The sequence below is a fragment of the Castor canadensis genome, chromosome 5 (assembly GCF_047511655.1).
Source record: "Castor canadensis chromosome 5, mCasCan1.hap1v2, whole genome shotgun sequence".
Lineage (NCBI taxonomy): Eukaryota > Metazoa > Chordata > Mammalia > Rodentia > Castoridae > Castor > Castor canadensis.
Window position 1 is genome coordinate 169,375,073 of NC_133390.1, and position 18,079 is coordinate 169,393,151.

At 41.7% G+C, this 18,079-nt stretch overlaps 1 protein-coding gene across 1 annotated transcript in view; it reads left to right on the forward strand.

Moving 5' to 3' along the window:
- The first annotated feature begins 2,236 nt into the window (after nt 1-2,236).
- The window catches only part of Ncoa3 (nuclear receptor coactivator 3), a 119,516-nt gene continuing 103,673 nt past the window's right edge, over nt 2,237-18,079 (forward strand). The window contains 1 exon segment of the mRNA XM_020180454.2: nt 2,237-2,394. The gene's annotated coding sequence lies outside the window, so the exon portion shown is untranslated.

Consider the following 18,079-nt stretch of genomic DNA (forward strand, 5'->3'; position numbering starts at 1 on the left):
TTTGCTTCCTTTTTTTTCTTCCTTTCTCCTTGCTTCTTTCTTTTCTTCTACAGGTATTTGTTAAGTGCCTACCACAGGCCAGACACTAACCTAGGTACTGGAGATACAGCAGAGAACAAAGCAGATTCCCTGCCCTAACGGGGTTTATGGTTCAGAAAGGGAGATGGCCAATTGAGAAGAATTCAGATGGGGGCTAATCATTATTCATTGGAAGTTAGAGATAACATGACTTTATAACTTTCTTTTTTGGTGGTACAGGAGTTTGAACTCAGAACTTCATGCTTGCTAGGCAGGCTCTCTACTACTCGAGCTACTCCTTCAGCCTTTTTTGTGTTGGGTAATTTTGAGATAGGGCCTCATGAACTATTGTTTAGGGGTGGCTTTGAACCATGATCCTCCTGATCTCTGCTTCACTAGTAGCTAGGATTATAGGCATGACTCCCTCCTCTCTTTAATGTATAGTTTTAGAAAGATGTCTCTGGCTCCTGGGGAGGAGTGGCTTGCAGAGGACCATGAGAAATGCAAGGACAGCAGCTGGGAGAGAGTTGCTCAGGTGAAGGGCTGTGTAGGTCTGAGTTTTCATCTCTGGATTTTCAGCATTAAACACAGTATTTATCATTTGTTGTTTGGTATGGGAATGAATTGGTCTATAAGGCCAATATTGACTGAACGCATCTATGGTGCCGAGGACACAGAGAGCAAAGAGAGAAGATGTCACGTCACCTTCATGGAGCATTCATTTTTGTAAGGAATGGAGACAATGACATTAAGAAAATTAAAAATGTGTGATGATTACAGTGATATGAAGTACTTAGAAGAGAAAGGGAACAAAGAGAAGAATGGTAGGGAAGCCAGGATTTGAGTGGGCAAGAATTTAAAATAGAACACTTTGGGAAAAGCATCACTGACAAAGTGATGTTTGGACAATGACCTGGGGACATGAAGGAGTGGGCAATTGGGATTTTCTGGGGGTGGAGGAGTGCTCTAGGCAAAGGAAACAGAAAGTGCAAGGTCTCTGAGGCTGGAGTGTGCTAAGCGTGCTGGGAGACACAAAGGGTCCTGTGCACCTGGGCTACAGCAGTGAGTGGAAGCCAAGGGGATGATGAGCTTAGAGGAGGGCGCAGAGGTGAGAGCTGGGTTCTGTGGTGCTTTGAGGGTTACTGCAAGGACTTTGGAGAAGAGAGACAAACTGACTGGGTTTTTACCGGGATCCTTCTGACTGCCCGGTGGAGAGCAGACTCCAGGGGTGAAAGATGAAAACAGGGGGAGCAGCGAGGAGTCCAGGTGGGAGTGGGAAACATTGGTGGTGATAGTGGGGCTCCTGTCAGGTCATTTTATTTTGCTCACACTCAAGACATGTCATATTGATTCAATATTACCTATTACACATTCCATTGAAAAATCCTTCCCCAACAACAACCAAAACTTCATCTCCCAATGCTTTTTCCATAAAATTATCCTTAACCAAATCTCATGTTCGCATTTGGTTTTCACCTCTTTTTCTGCTTTGATATGAAGAGTCCATGCTATTTGTTGTGCAGAATGTCCCATATTCTGGATTCGTTTGATTATTTTTTCGGGTTAGCTATTTTTAATCTATTTATTTATTTTTGGCAAGCACACTACAGAGGTAGCGTTACGCTTTCCGCATTGCATCGTACCGGGAGGCACATAATGACAGCTGGACCCATTACGGGCGACACTAAGTTCAATCGATCACTTGGGTAAGGTGGTGTCTGCCAGATCGCTCCATTGTAAAGCAAGCCGTTCGCTGTTGTAAGTCATAAATACTCGAGGAAATGATACTTTTGGACGGAATATCCTCTAGCCTAATAACCTTTCACCGGGTGACTGAACAGTCTCTGGGCTTCTGACCTCATGCCTCAGTTTATGCATCTGAGAAATACGAATGATCGTGGTACCTAAAGGATGCTTCCTTGGAGAATCCGTGCTTGGCATACAATAAATGCTCCATAAACGTTAGCTATTACTGGCTGAAGACAAGCACGAAAAAATAAATAAATAAGGGCAGGGCGGGGACCGCATTCCAGCTCTCGGGTCCTCGCAGCGGCGGGGGATGGCGTGGGCTTGCGGGGGGAAGGGAAGCGAGAGTTGCCCGTGGGTCTCGCTGGCCACGCCCTCGGCCGCGGAAGCCTGCGGGGCGCTGGAACCCTGGGCCGGCCGCGCATGGCCCCCTGGGACCGGTAGTGCTGGGCGTGGCCGAGGGACTACATATCCCGGCGGCCCCTGCGCCACGACTTCGGCGGCTGCCGCCTCAGCCCCTCACAGCGGACGGCGGCGGCCGCGGCTGAGTCGGTGGTGGCGGCGGCGCCTTCGGGCTCAGCGGCGAGTTTCCGATTTAAAGCGGAGCTGTGAGGAAAATGGCGGCGGGTGGTGAGTGGAGATAAAGGAGGCGGTGGCGGCGGGCGAGCGGTGGGGTGCAAGACGGAGGGGAGAGGGCGAGGCACCCGGGCTGCCGCGAGCGGGCGGCTCGGGCTGGACGCTGAGGGGGCGCGCCGGGCGGTGGTGGTGGGGGGCGCGCCGAGGTGTAGTTTCGGGGTGTCGGGGCCACCTCGCTTCTCCTCTACCTTTCAGGCAGGGGGCGGCGGGAGAGGAGAGCCCAGGCTGGGTAGCAGCGGGCTGAGGGGTGCGGGGCGGGGGGGTTTCCCGTGCGCGGAGGGGTCGTCCGAGGAGTTTGGGGGAGGCCCACGGGGGCCCACTTTGCTCTGGTGTCCCTGAAGTTTATCTTGGTTCTGCCTCCCGCGGCCCTGGCCGCTTGGCCCCTCCGCAGTTACCCGGAAGGACCGGGGCGCCGGCGCGGACCCCCGCCCAGCCTCCGGGAGCCGCACTCGGGGCTCCAGTGGGGGTCGTTGCGGTTTCCTTCCCGCACTTGGGCGTTTAAAAATGACTTTGGCCCCAGTGGGCAGCGGGGTTTCCTCTCGCGGGGTTGGGGGGACTCGGCTGTAGTTCTCGCAGTTTTCGCAGTTGGGAGAAGGGCATTTTACTACGTCTGCCGCGCAGGCTGGGGGAAGGCGGTGGGAAGTTGCTGGGTGGGATGGAGCGATCGCCGTCCTGAGCGTTACTGTTGTTATTTTGCCTTTGCCCTCGCCCGTCTTCTGTCGCTCATTGGTCCAGTTAGTGGTAATTAGAGAAAATGACTTGCCCAGGCCTTCAGGAATCCACGCCGGGAGTCGGTGCCGGGGGTGTCGTGGGTTCCCGGGCGGACCGAGGGCATCTGGGGTGGAAAAGTTCACCCGGGGATCAGCAGGGAGGGAGGGGAACGGAGCATCCCGGATCCCACCGCGGTCCCCCGGACTCACGAGTGCGGGGAGGGAGGCTGAGATGCACTCCGAGTGCAAACTTTTGTTTTTTTCCTTCCCCTCCCCAATGCGAAGACTTCCTTTTTGCAGTTTTGAGCCGCGCTTCGAAGCCAGCCTGTTTTTGTTATTAGGCGCGCACGGTAGAGAAGCAGGAAGGCGGGGAGCAGCGGCCTCCGCCGCGGCCGGGGAGGGGAGCGGGACCGCGGCCGCCCGGCCCCCAGTGCCCGCCGTGTGAAGATGAGCCCGTGAGGCGGCAGGTTGTTTTAAGATGAGCAGGCGACAAGTCCTAGGTCTTCAGCCAGAGTGCTGCTTAAGCCAAAATGCTATTGGAAACCTGTAAGTTCGTGAACGGTTGCTTCTTTAAAAAATGGTTGTACCGTATACAGCTAAAAAGGTACAACATTGAAAAATGAATCTCTTCCACCCTGAACGCTCCCTTTCCCCCATCTGAGGCAATGACTTGTTAGCATTTGCTACAGGGTTTTTGGTTTTTGGACTGATTCTTTAAAATTTTAATTCGTAACACACTCCCATTGGATACCCAAAGCAGGGAAATAAGAAGAACTGAAGGAGAGATGCCGTTTTTCTTTTACTGTCTTAAAAAATGCTGCTAGCTCTTAGAAAGGCCCTCTGAATTTAGCCACGTGTGTTGCTTTATGTACTAACACCTGTAAAGAAATCACACCCTATGGGGCTTTAGGATGAAGAATCCTGCAGGGTTGATGTTTTTAAGATGAGGCTCTGTTTGTAAAATGTAAAATGATATTGAACACGACAGCGCCTGTCACTGGATGATGCTTCACGTTCTGCATTTAAATGAGCAGAAATCTAAATTGCCTGTGATCCTAAATTATAGGATGTTTTATATATTGGTAGAAATGACTTAATTGTGTAATCACTTTTAAAGAAGAAAAAGGTATATGCCAGACTTTGGCATGTAGAAATGTGTTTTGAAGGTGTGAAGGTGAGAATTGTGGACTGAGTGTGACACCATAATTTTTCTAGAATAGTTGTAGGAAATGTTTCTACCAGAAAATATCCCTTAAACTATAGAGATTTTGAAAATACAGAGTTCAGCAAAATTAACAAAATTTCCTTCTTTTTTTTTTTTTTTTAACCCGGTACTGGGATTTGAACCTAGGGCCTCACACTTGTTAGGCACTCCACCACTTGAGCCACCCTTCCAGCCCTGTTTTGTGATTTTTTTTTTTTTAAATGTATTCTTTAAATTTTTTTTCCAAGATAGGGGTCTGGCTTCTAACCTGATCCTCCTCTGCCTCCTGAGTAGCTAGGATTACAGGCGTGAGCCACCTGCTCCCAGTCCCAGGCTGGCCTGGTTTGAACTTGAGATCCTCCTGCCTCAGCCTCTCGATTGATGGATTACCAGTGTTAGCCTTCATGCCCAGCTAGAATGGTTTTTAAAATTTACTAACAGCTCATTAAAGCAATTCAGTGATAATAGAACGAGGTAATTAGGAATTATGTTAAACAATTTCTATATATTTTGAGTGCTGGGGATTGAATCCAGCATGCTAAGCATGTGCTGGATCCACAGAGCTACACCCCCTAGCAAATTTCAGTCTACTTTGACACTGCCCATTTCCCTTTGAAAATTATTTATGTAAAGTGCCTTCCCCTGAAAATATTCAGCAAGGAGTGAGTGTACTGTTGGACCCTGGACCCTTTTTCTGGGAGATGTGTAAAGAATGGTTGCTTACTAATGTCTTTTTTTGGTGCTCGGGATCCAACCCAGGGCCTCATGCATGCCAGGCAAGTGCCTTACTGCTGAGCTGCATGCCTTCTTACCTGATCTTTGGAAATAAGCTCCCTACCTGGTAATGTTAAACTTAAAGAAAAAAAAACTTTTTTTTTTTTTTTTTAAAGAGTTCAGTGCTTTGTGCATTAGTCATATGATTCTGGAATAGTTTCTCTTAATTCAAAGACTACTATGTTTTTGAGAATTTTAAACTGTCTTTTAGTTTGGACAATAGGATAAGATAACTGACCCCCCCATTGTCTTATTCCTAATTAGTTAACATAAATGGCTTCCTTTAAAAAAAAAAAAAAGACATGTAGTTTCAAACCTTGCCCAGAGGGTGTAGAATACTTTTGAAAACTTAATTTGTTGCAAATTTAGAATGAGTATAGCCTCCAGTGGCTGTTTGTCTACATAGCAAATTGGCCACAATTTAATACAATTGTTATTCAGTTAATGCTTCCTGGGACTAGTAAAACAAGAGTTGTTGATCATGATTGAAAAGATACTATAGTTTTCACACATTAAACCAGATATTAACCAAACCAGTTTGGTTTGAGTTTACTGTACTCAATAGTATGTTTCTTTTTTGCATTATTTTTATTACTGAGTGGTTAAAGCTCTGGGAGCAGAAAATTAGCATTGACATTGTATGTTAGCATTTTCTTTTTCATAGTTCAGTAAATTGAAAGAAAAAGGTGACTGTTAGATTCTGGTTTTCAGATTGAGTCCTTCAGTAAAACATAGGCATTTTCTCTCCTTTTCATGAGTGTGTTTTGGAATTGGGGAAGGGATTAGGGAATGAACACTTAAAACAGTAAAGATGGTGGAGGAGGAGGGGCTCTATTGCAGTGAGGTTTATCTATGAGTTTGTTAATGTTTGTTAGGTAAATACGTTTGGTTCATTGTTTTTCTGAGAAATTATTTCGGGTTTAAGGGTACAACTTATCCACAGCCTATGTGGCATATCCTATAGCTTTAAAAAAAGAACGATGGCGTTGACTTAAATTTAATTGCCTTTCCCTTTCCTACCTTCTGGCAGAAAGTTGCTAAATGAACAGGAAAATGGCCAGAAGATACACCAGGGAGTGGAAAGGAAGACCTTCGTGTCTAGAAGGCCAGTTTAGCCACAGCTAGATAATCTTCTTAGACTGTGTACTGCTGGTTGCCAGTTTTGTCAGAATTTAGTTGGTAGTATTGCTGACTAGGTGAACTTGTATCGGGGGCAGTAGTAAAGGTTTATTTAACTGTATAGTAAACTTGTGGCCTGGAGGCAAAGGAAAGGAGTTGGACCTGACTGGCAAATAGGTTTTACCTATCTAAAATAAAAGAATATTCTAAGAGCAAGGCTTTGTATCTTAGTTTTTCTTTCCTGTTAATTTTAAAAATTAATATATTTAAGAAAGGGTGTGACATTTTTGTTTACTGTTTTATGAAGACATTCTGTTGAAATGTTTGAGCTCCTTGTTGGCAGTCAAGGTTATGAAACTTTACTTTGTGGAAGCCAGGTTGATGAGATACTAAATTTAACTCTTGCTTATCCACACAGTGTGAGAAAGGAATATGGGCCTGCAGGGTATCACATAGTAATGAATAATCTTGCACCGTTGGGCTTTGCTCAGCTATGGCAGCTGAGTTGGAGTAGTGGGTGGATAGATGGAAGAGGATCTTAGAAGTCACATGATCCGCAATTAGTGTAAGCTTTATGGTTAATTGAGTGTTGAATAGATAGGTTAAATCCCGTGAGAACTAACTCCAGGGGACTACCTGAATTATTTTGTTGTACTGGGATTAGGCTTTATTAAACATTATTTAAAATAAGTGAGTTGCTTTTTCTTTAAAGTGTTAGAGGTTTTGAAAAATTTCCTATCATATCATTTTAACAAGTTGTTAGTCATGCACCTTCCATCTTAACTCTAACCAAAATGCAGGAATCCATGGTAAACTGGGCAATTTATTCCTCCTCATGTCTTGAGTAGCTTCACTGGTTTATCTCAACAGCCTAATAAATTTATTAGTAAGTGCTGCTGTTAATGGCTCTGGTGCAGTCTGTGATCAGAAGACTCCCAAGTTCTTTGTATCCCACCGGGAAAAATCCATGGCAGGACACATGGGTATAAATGGAGTCAATTAAAAGTTAGGGATGGGAAATACAAAGGGAAGCATGGTGAGGTGGAAGCTGAGGGAGAGCTATTTCTGCCTTCAGGTGCTTTTAAAACCTAAGATAAGCTATGGGAAGGGGAGCACAAGGAGATTCCCAGCCAATAATTAATGATTGGGGAGGGGCATTGGTGGTTCCTGGCCAGGTGAGGGCAGTTCCTGAACCAAAGCATGGTTAATCTAAAATGTAGTATTTTTCTATGCTTCCCTAATTTAGCCTGCCTCACTACCTCTATCCAGATGGGCTCAGAGGTACTGGGAAATTCTCCCATGTTCTCAGGTATTAAGTGCTGGTAATTAGTTATGTCTCTGACAAATTTTTAATTTTTTTTTTTTGGCAGTACTGGGGTTTGAACTCAGGGCTTGGCTCTACCACTTGAGCCACTCCACCTCCCTGCCAACTTTTCAAAATGCATTTAAGTCAGTAATGATTGACTTACCCCTTTTCAACTCAGTGTAGTTCAGAGAACTTGAGTCTCTGAATATTAATAGGTTTTTTTAAAGTGATGGTTTTAACTTTGAGATAATTTCCATATAAATATGGAATTTTTCAGAAACAGGTTTAATTTATGCCTATGAGGGCAGGACTTATGTTTGGCCAGAAATGTACTCTTCTTTCTGTTCTGTACTTTTTAATTGGTGTTTGTCAAACTTCAGGCATTTAAATCCCATCTTCATACCTAAGGCTGACAGTATTTAGTTTGCTTAGAGAATTTTGATTGGGTGCAGCAAGACATTTTTGAAGTCATTCTTTTAAATAGATGTTCCATGAAGGAGGGAAAATCTGAAAGAGGGAATTTCAAAGCCAAGCAAAGCAGTGTTTTGAAAGTTCTCAAGTCTTAAGAATAATGACTGACTAGTAAGCAGGAAGCCTTCAGTTGTATTGTGGTATTGTTCCTCCATCTCATGCATTTGAGAACTTTAGCACAAAAGAGGAGAAGGCATGGGGAGGGAAAAGAAAGGGGTTTAACAACAACAAAAAAAGGGGAGTGAGTATTCTTTGCTCATCTGTTTAAGTGAAATCTAAGGCCAAATTATTTTAACTTTGAGAGCAGAAGTTTATCATAATCTTAAGTGTTCTTAACTGAGATTTTTATAAAAAGTTAACTGCTGTTGGGTAGAGCAGCTTCAAAACAACTTAAAAATATACATATGAAAACCTGTATTTTTCCCATTTTGGTTTATCTGATCAAAATCATTTGTTAGGGGCTGGTGGTGTGACTCAAGTGGTACAGCAAGCTCAAAGCTCAAAGCTTGCCTGGCAAGCTCAAAGCTCCTAGTTCAAGCCCTACTACTGCCAGAACAACAACAGGAACACTTTGAAAAGAATTCTTAGCAGAGAGAGTTCAGAATAATGTGTAAGCTTGGGTAAACTTCTCCAGGTCTGTTTTTAAATTTAAAAACAAGAGTACCCTGTAAGAGCTTCCCAAGGTTCTTCTGTTAGAAAATTGTATAAACTGATGTTATCATATATTTATGTAGAATGGTCTTTCATTTACTTATTTTTATTTATTTTCAATTTTTGCTGTACAGGAGATTGAACCCAGGGCCTCATGTTAGGCAAACTTGCTCTACCACTGACTACACCTCAGCCCTATTTAAGGAAAAAAAAAATTTTTTTTCTCCTAAGAAAAACATTTAAAATTTCCAGAAGAGCTGGCATCTGTGAACTTCATTTGTTCTTCACTGACTTTTTTTTTTTTTTTTTGATGCTGCAGCATGTTCTGTTTTTATTTATTTTTTTGTTTCTCCTTTTATCATTTTTACATTTACTTACATGTGTATACATTGTTTGGGCCACCTCCCTCCCACCCCCTTTTTTTTGAGACAGGGTCTCCCTGTATAAGCCAGACTGCAGTGCCTCTCAACTCTCTAGTCTCCTACTTCAGCCTCTGCAGTGCTGGGATTACAGGGATGTACCATCATGCCTGGTTTCATATTTAACTTTTACTGATCAAAACCATGCAGTGAATTAAGCTCTTTCTGATGCAGTTTCAGTACTGACTTCAAGATTTTGGGGACAGTATGGATGATTTTGAACTATTATAGTATGTGCTATAAGTGGGTAAAACATGTATGAGAGAGCGAGAACAGAATTTTTAGTCCCTTCTTGTGTAAAAATGGTGATACTTTGTTTACTCTGAGTAAAACTGTCATCAGTTAAATGAATGAGTTGAATTCAGTAGAGTAGCTGTATTGGCTTGATTGTTTGAGATTAAAATGTGACATTTTTAAAAATGTTTGAAGAATTACTAAGTATTACTAGGTAATACTAGAATTACCTAGTATTCTTGTCATGAAATTGTGTCTTTGGTTTACGCACCCTCTGCTCCAAGTTCATCTCTATCTTTTACTTGACTGGTTGTAGTTGTGTTTTATGATGATACTTTTGTCCCAGCCAAAGTAGTTGATTCTGCTGCTATTGAAGCAAGCATTTGGCTGCATCTAGAAAAGTCTTAACTTGGATCCATCAGAGGGTCATTTGAGACCAGAAAGAACCAAGGTGAACTTCAGGAAGCTACTTCAAGAACAGAGGTGTCTTAGGTGTATGGATCCCATATTAGGCAAAACTGCAATTGTGAATTTGCCCAGTAATCTGCAGTCTCCCTTTTCTTTTGTCAAAGATAGCTCCCATGTGCAACTTTTTTTTTTTAAACTGAGTTTTCATACCATCATTTTCTTAGCCTTAAACTTCACTGTCAATTTGCTGATGCTTGGCTGCTACCCACACCCCCATGCAAACATATACTCAGTGTTTGTTAAGCTTTTACTATTTAAATTCTGTGACATTAACAAGGTTTTTAACCTCAAGGTGCACACAATCAGTACTTACATTTGTCAATCCCAGGCAATCTGTAACTACTCAGTTTTAGAGAAGGTTAGAGGACTTGTGACCCACTGATCAGGGTGCAGACTTTAAATAAATTAGTACTGAGAGAACACATTTCTTGTTTTTGGTAATCAATAACAAGGGCACAGAGGTACGATGTTTCAAGAAAGGATCATTTAAATATTCAATGAATGCTAAGTGAGTAATGGTATTGAGTAAGTTGGTTTTGTTTTCTTTAGCTCTTTTTATTTTAATTTTTGAAGTTGTGGTTGTACTGGAGAACATACCCATGGTCTTGGACATTCTAGGCAAGTGCTCTGCCTCTGTAGAATACTTTTGCTACATTTTTCTTAAATATATTTTCATTACAATTCCTAAAACTAGTTCAGACTCTTTCTGGATTACTGTAATAGATTTCAAAGTAGTAGCTACCGTTTACCTCCTATATATCTGCTAGTTTTTTTTTTTCCCCCTTCAGTACTGGGGATTGAACTCAGGGTCTAGTTTGCTAGTGCGCTACCACTCAGACCATACCTACAGCCCTTTTAGCTTTTAGTTTAATTTTTTTTTTCTGGGACTGGAGATATGGTTCAAGCTGTAGAGCGCCTGGTTTGGAAGTGTGAAGCCCTGAGTTCAAATTCTAGTATGTTATTGGTACTGGGGTTTGAACTCAGGGCTTCACTTTTGCAAAGCAGGTTCTACTGCTTGAGCCATACCTCCAGTTCATTTTGCTCTGGTTATTTTGTAGATGGAGTCTCAAACTATTTTCCTGGACTGAACCTCAAAGTGATCTTCCTAATCTCAGCCTCCCATGTAGCTAGGATTACAGGCTTGAGCCTCACAGTTGCTAAGCAGGCATTCTACCACTTGAGCCATGCCCCCAGCCCAGGGTGTCACATTTTTGCCCCAGCTGGCTTTAGATCATGATCCTCCTAATTTCACCTTGTGAGTAGCCGGGATTGCAGGTACACGCTGCTGTCCCTTCTGGCATTAAAAAAAATTAATTTGGTGGTACTGGGGTTTGAAATGAGGGCTTTGCCCTCACAAAGCTTGCACCCTATCTCTTGGGCCATGCCTACCTTCTGCCCTCTGATAGTTTTAATCTTACTAAAAAACATTTTGATCAAGTTTTGCTCAAAAACCTCTAGAATACAATCCAAATTTCTTCCTTTTTTTGGTGGTACTGAGGTTTGAACTTAAGGCTCACACTTGCTAGACAGGCAACTCTGCCACTTGAGCCACTCTGCCAGCTCTGCTTTGTGTTGGGTATTTTCGAGATAGGATCTCACCAACTGTTTGTCCAGGCTGACTTCGAACTGCCATCCTCTCCTGATCTGTGCTTCCTAAGTGGCTAGAATTACAGGCATGAGCCAGTGGTACCTAGCCTAATCCAAATTTCTTAACCTAGTATTTTATTACAGTTCCCCTTGCCTCCCCTTCCTCCCCAGGTCTCACTATGTAGCCCAGGCTAGCCTTGAACTCTCAGCCTCTTGCCTTCGCCTCCCTAGTGCTGGGATAATATGCATCTCATACATTGGGATGTAATCACACTGTTCTCATCAGTCTTTCTGACTTACTTCCCCTTGTTTCATTCATGATAGTTTTCTTTTTGCCTATTCTCCCTTGCTATCTAGTTTGGTCATTAAGGGCACATTTCAGATCTCATCTGATACAAATAAATTTAGCAGATCACCAAAACAAAATATAATTTTTTGATATGAATCTTGATATTTGTTCACATGTACATGGGCCGGTATTTGTTGATTGGTAGTCTACTTTTTGGTAGGGAGTAATCGCTTGAAAAGTTTTAAAAGCCTTTTTTTTACAGTACTGGGGATTTCTAGTTAGAGCTTTGTGCTTGCTAGGCAGGCACTCTGCCCTTTGAGTCATACCTCCAGCCCCTAAACCCTCTATTTTCTTGGTTATAGTCATTTTAGGCTCCTCCTGCCCAGTGCTTTGTTTTGATATGAAAGTTTCTGGAATTCAATTCTGCAGTCAGTTTTTCCACCTGGAAATTAAGATAAAACTTAGAGTTCTAAGGATTTGTGTTTGTCTCCCTTACTGGCTTGTCTCAGATGAATCATGTCTGGGTCTTAGTGTACATCATATATTTTCCCAGTTGTACTAGGATTGTACAGATCCTCTTTAAGTTGCTCAAATGTTTTAGCCTTGTGCCATGGTATTCATCCATGGTCCCAACTATTTGGGAGACTGAGGCAGGAAGATGACTTGACCTTAGGTATGTGAGGCCAGCCTGGGCAACACAGTGAGACTCTGTCTCAAAAGAAAAAAGCTACTTGGCACCATTGTTTTTCAGAGAATTGTGCTAAGTATTATAGTTATTAAAACCTCTTTGTGAGAGGATCGGATAGTCTGGTTGAGAAGTGAATGTAGTCGGAGAAATAAAAATGGTTGCATCAATATAGAAGCTCTAGAAGTTCTGAGGAAGAAAAGAGAAAAGATGATTTTCTTTTCTCTCTTTTCTGGCAGTACTTTTTTTTTTTTTTTTTTTTTTTTTTTTGTGGTTCTAGGGCCTCATGCCTGCTAGGCAGGCACTCTACCAGTTGAGCCACTCTGCCAGCCCTTTTTTTGTGTTGGGTATTTTTGAGATAGTGTCTCTCACAAACTATTTGCCGGGGCTGGCTTTGAACCTCGATCCTGCTGATCTTTGCCACCCAAATAACTAGAATTACAGGCGAGAATCACCAGGACCCAGCGGAAAAGGTGATTTTTCAACTGGGGTAGTAAGGGAAAACTTCATGAAGGAGATGGAACAGGTTAAAGGAAACTAATTGTTGCTTCTAATCTTTTCTCTTTCCCATACCTTTTGTTCTGCAATGCTTGGTTATAGTAATAAAACTATGAACGTTTTTAAAAAGTAAATAATACTACACATATTCATTAGTACTGGGGTTTGAATTCAGGGCCTTGAACTTGTTACTACTTTTGATTTAGTTACTTTTTATTAGGGTCTTGTATTTTTGCCCAGTGTCAGCCTCAGACTATGATCCTTCTACCTATAACCTCCAGTGTAGTTGGTATCACAGGTGTATACCACCACATCTGGCTTATTGATTGAAATGGGTTCTTTCATTTATTTTTTGCCAGAGATCTTCCTGATCTCTGCTTTCTGAGTAGCTTGGATTACAAGTGTGACCATGCTCTGCTACTCTGATAATAGAAATTTTTTTTTTTTTTTTTTGGCAATATTGGTATTTGAATTCAGGACTTTGTGCTTTCGAGGAAGGAGCTTTGCTGCTTGAGTTAGGGCCTCTAGCCACTAAATTAATATTTTTTTAAATTGAAAAGAAAGCACACACATAGAAAGTCTTAAGTACAAAAAAGGTGTACCCTGGAAAAATAAGGTATTCGGAAAGGGTAACTATAGCTCTTTGGTCTTTATAGCTACCCCTCCCAAAGACTACTACTCTTAGAGGACATTTTAATACTGTGATCTGTATGTTATGTTTTCCTCTCTCTTTCCCTCTTCTCCCTTTTCACCCTTTTCCTCTCTTCCCCCTCAACAGGGTTTTGCTATGTAGTTGTGATATAGCTCAGGCTGGCCTCTACCTCTTTGTCTTCCTGCCTCTGCCTTTTTTTTGTTGTTGTTGTTGGGACTGGGGTTTGAACTCAGAACTTTGAGCTTGCAAAGCAGGTGATCTGCTGCTTGAACCACACCTCCAGTCCATTTTGCTCTGGTTATTTTGGAGATGGGGTCTTGAGAACTGTTTGGTCGGATTGGCCTCAAACCATAGTCCTCCCTATCTCAGTCTCTCTAGTAGATAAAATTACAGGTAAGTGTCGCTTGTGCCTGGCCCTGCCTCTCGAAGTGCTGGGAATGTAGACATGAACCTCTACACCTGGTTTATATCTCATGTTTTTAAAAGGCTGTATGCTATTCCATTAAACTAATGATTTGATGGGAGTTAATAATGACTCTCATTACTGTCTCCAATTTTTTACTCTTTTTTTTTTTTTTTTGGTGGTACTCGGGTTTGAACTCTGGGTTTCTCCCTTGCAAAGCAGGCACTCTTCCGCTTAAGCCACATCTCTGGTCCATTTTGAACCACATCTCTGGTTATTTTGGAGATGGGTCTCTGAAATGTTTGCCTGGACTGGCCTCTAACCACAATCCTTCTGATCTCAGCCTCCCAAATAACTCCCAGATGTGAGCCACAGGTACCAGTTCTTTTATTTTTTTTGAATGATACTTCACTAACTATCTGTAGATCTGTGTGCTGATGTGAATACATTTTAGTACACAAATCTTGGAAGCAAAGTTTCTGAATTAAGGAAATGTGTATTTAAATCTTAGGGGCTCTTTCAGTTTTCTGCAGAGATCATACTGAATTTATATCGCATTTGTTCTTGAGAATGCCTGTTTCTCCTTTTCCCCCCTGGTGCTGGAGTTTGAACCCAGGGCTTTGTGCATGCTAAGCACACCCTTTGTCCTTAGCTACACCCTTTACCTTCTCCTTTCTTATTGTTGACTGCTCAAAGGCTTGAAACCTCATTATTCTTCATCTATGAATTCTAAACTCCATTTCTTCTCCAAAGGGTTTCAAAATCTGACTCGAATGTACATTTCCAAGCCTCATCTTCTTCATTCTAGCGTTATGCTTTATAATTCAGTCTTTAGTAAGTCTTTCTTGCTCTGTCTTTCATTCTTTTACCTCTAATAAAATTCTGTGTGCTGATGATATTGTGTTTCCTATTTTTAGTTTTAAAAGATAAAAACTACCACTTATTGATTGATATTAAAAATTACCTTTATCACTACCATTTATTGAATGCCTGTGTCCCCTTGATGGTATTGTGTGCTTAATGTAATGTTTTTTTCTCATTTTCTCATTTTCTCATTTAACAGTCTGAGATTTTCATACTTTCTGCTGTTGAATCTTAACACAAAACCCTATTCAAAATCGAGAAAGATGATTCTGTTACAAATTTATTTCTTCAGTTGGTATTTATACTCTCCCAATTACAAAAGCAGTGAGAAAGAGACTGTTGTGATTTGTGTTGTAATGAACTGTTACAAATCTTAATCCATGTCTGCCTCTAGTTTATTTCCATATTAAGAAAATTTCTGGCTGGGCGCCAGGGGCTCATGCCTGTAATCCTAGCTACTAAGGAGGCAGAGATCAGGAGGATAGTGGTTTGAAGTCAGCCCTGGGCAAATAGTTCTTGAGACCATATCTGGGAGAAGAAAAAAAAAAATCACAAAAAGGGCTGGTGGACTGGCTGAAGCTGTAGAGTGCCTGCCTACCAAGTGTGAGGCCCTGAGTTCAAAGCGCGGTGCTGCGAAAAAAAAAAAAAAAGATAATATCAGCTAGTAGAAGGATCATGGGTTTCAGGGAAAGGAGGTTGGGGACAGGGGTATAGAGGGTGTGTGCGTGTGTGTGTGTGTGTGTGTGTTAGGGAGACTATGTCAAAGAACAATCTGGTCTGGCCTGAGTCAAAACACGAGACTTGATCTGGAAAATAAAGCATAAAGGACTGGAGGTGAGGCTGCAGTGGTGAAGGGATTGCCTAGCAGGGGCGAGGGAATGAATTCATACCCTAGAACTGCCAAAAACAAACAAGAAATGAACATACAGCAGCAGGCCAGGCATAGAGTTGTGCTTGTGTAATCCTATCGCTCAAGAGGCTGAGGCAGAAGGATTGAAAGTTCAAGCCAGCCTGGGCTACATAGTGAGACCCTGTGTCAAAAAAAAACCCAAAAACCAAAAAAAAAAAAAAAAAAAAAAAACCCCAAAAGACAACTTTTGCATTTTACAGTTGCATATGGTCTCAGTTAAATACGTTTTGAAGTATATAACAGGTACACATGGGACAAATTAAAAAGGTACCAAAGGTTATACAGTGGAAAGTAAGCACCCCTTCTTTTCTGTCTCTTACCTACCTGCTGGACCCCTGCTCAGAGGCAACTGCTGTTCTAGTCTAGGTTTGGATGCATACATAACACTTAAAAGTTTTCAAATTGAATGATTTCTCCCATGTTTTTTGGTAACTGGTAAACTTTATGTTGTTGGTTATAGTATATATATAAAGAAAGTGTACAAGCAAAGCTTAATATTTTTGTCATATAATGAACACACCAGTGTAGCTGGTACTCAGAAGCCCTATTACGTACTGTATGTGCTTTTTTTTTTTTTTGAGACAATCTTGTTATATAACTCTGGTGTGTTATCTGTATAGTATATACTTTTAAAATGATCATAGAAAGTGTTTAATTTGTATATAATTTGCAGCTTCATAGAAATTTCTAATAGTCTTCCATTTTATGGATAAGTCATAACTTACACAGATTTACTTTTAATTTCTTTATTGGTGCTGGGGATTGAACCCAGTGCCCTGTGCCTGCTCTTAACCCTCGAGCCACTTTGCTAGCCCTTGTGCATGCTCAGTCTGTGCTCTATTGCTGAACTATATCCCTAGTCTACCCAGTTTTATATTACTAAAAACAAAACTGAGAAAATGTCGTTATACTCATTTCTTTGTTCCAGTGTTTTGTTAAAAAGTATATAACATTTCTAAAAGTACAAAGAGTAGGAATTTAAAGTTACTGCCAGGTTGGGGGTGTGGATCAGTGATGATAGATGGAGCATGTGCGAGGCCTGGGGATTCCATCCCCAGCACTACCAGGGAGCGAGGCGCAGGGGGGGAGGATACTGCAACTTGGTTTTGGTAGAGGTTGTATCGTTTACTAATCCGCTAGTGTAGGTAAATGCCTACTTCTCTAATTCATGGGTAATTGCTTTATTGAAGTACAAGTTACTTAAAATACAGTTTAGCCATTTTTAAGTGTGCAGTTTGAGTTTTGACAATTATAAACAGTTGTTTCCATCACTATAATCAAGATACAAGATACTTCATACTATTATTATTTTTGGTGGTACTGGGGTTTGAACTTAGGGACTCATGCTTGCTAGGCAGATGCTCTACCACTTGAGCCGCTCTGCCAGCCCAAGGTACAGAAGATTTCAATCCTCCTAGAATGTTTCTTTTTATTCTTTTACATTAGGTCCCCTTCTGGACGGACAACCATTGATCTACTTTTTGTCCCTCCCACCCAATTTTATTGAACGTAATTTTCATACAATTGACTGCATATGCTGAAAGTTACAATTTGAGTTTAGGCATAATATACAGCCATGAATCCAACACAATAATTGCAGAAACATCCATTACCTCCACAAGTTTCCTTGTATCTCTTTGTAATCCTTCCCACATTTCTAGGCAATTATTATGCCTCTGTCACTAATGACTGGTTTTCAGTTTGTAGAATTTTATATACATGGCATTACACTATGCACATGTATATTTAGAAGTGCTGGGGATTGCAGGGACTTGTGCATGCCATCACACACTATCATTGTCCTTAAGTGCAATATATATATGTTTTCTGAGGGGATGCATGTTATCTTTCATTCAGTATAGTTATTTTGAGATTCATCTGTGTTGTTGAACTTACCAGTAGTGTATTTTTCATTTCTTGGTACTCCTCCATTGTGTGGATATCACTGTTGTGATAACCACAGTAGTATATCACTATTGGCTCATTTAATGAGCATTTCTATTTCCAGTTTCTGGTTTTCTAAAGAGGAGCTGCTTGATGCCAGGCTCCTGTTTGTAATCTCAGCTATTTGAGAGATGGAGACAGGAATATAGTAGTTCAGGATCCGTCTAGGCAAAAAGTTAATAGACCCCCATCTCAAAAAACTGCATGTTTCTTGGGAGATGGAGGTAGGATCGCTGTCAATGTTGACTTGTGCAAAAATGCAAGACCCTGTCTGAAACAACAAATGAAAACAAAAGGGGCTAGGGGTGTGACCCAGTTGGAGAATCCTTATCTAGCAAGCAGGAAGCCCTGATTTCAAACTCTAGTACTGACCCCCTCCCCCCAAAAGAGCTTCTCTGCACAAGGCTGTGAGTAGGAATGAACTTGTATTTTTCTTGGGTAAAATATCTAGAAGTTGAATGGCATGGTTATATGGGAAGAATTTTAGGGAA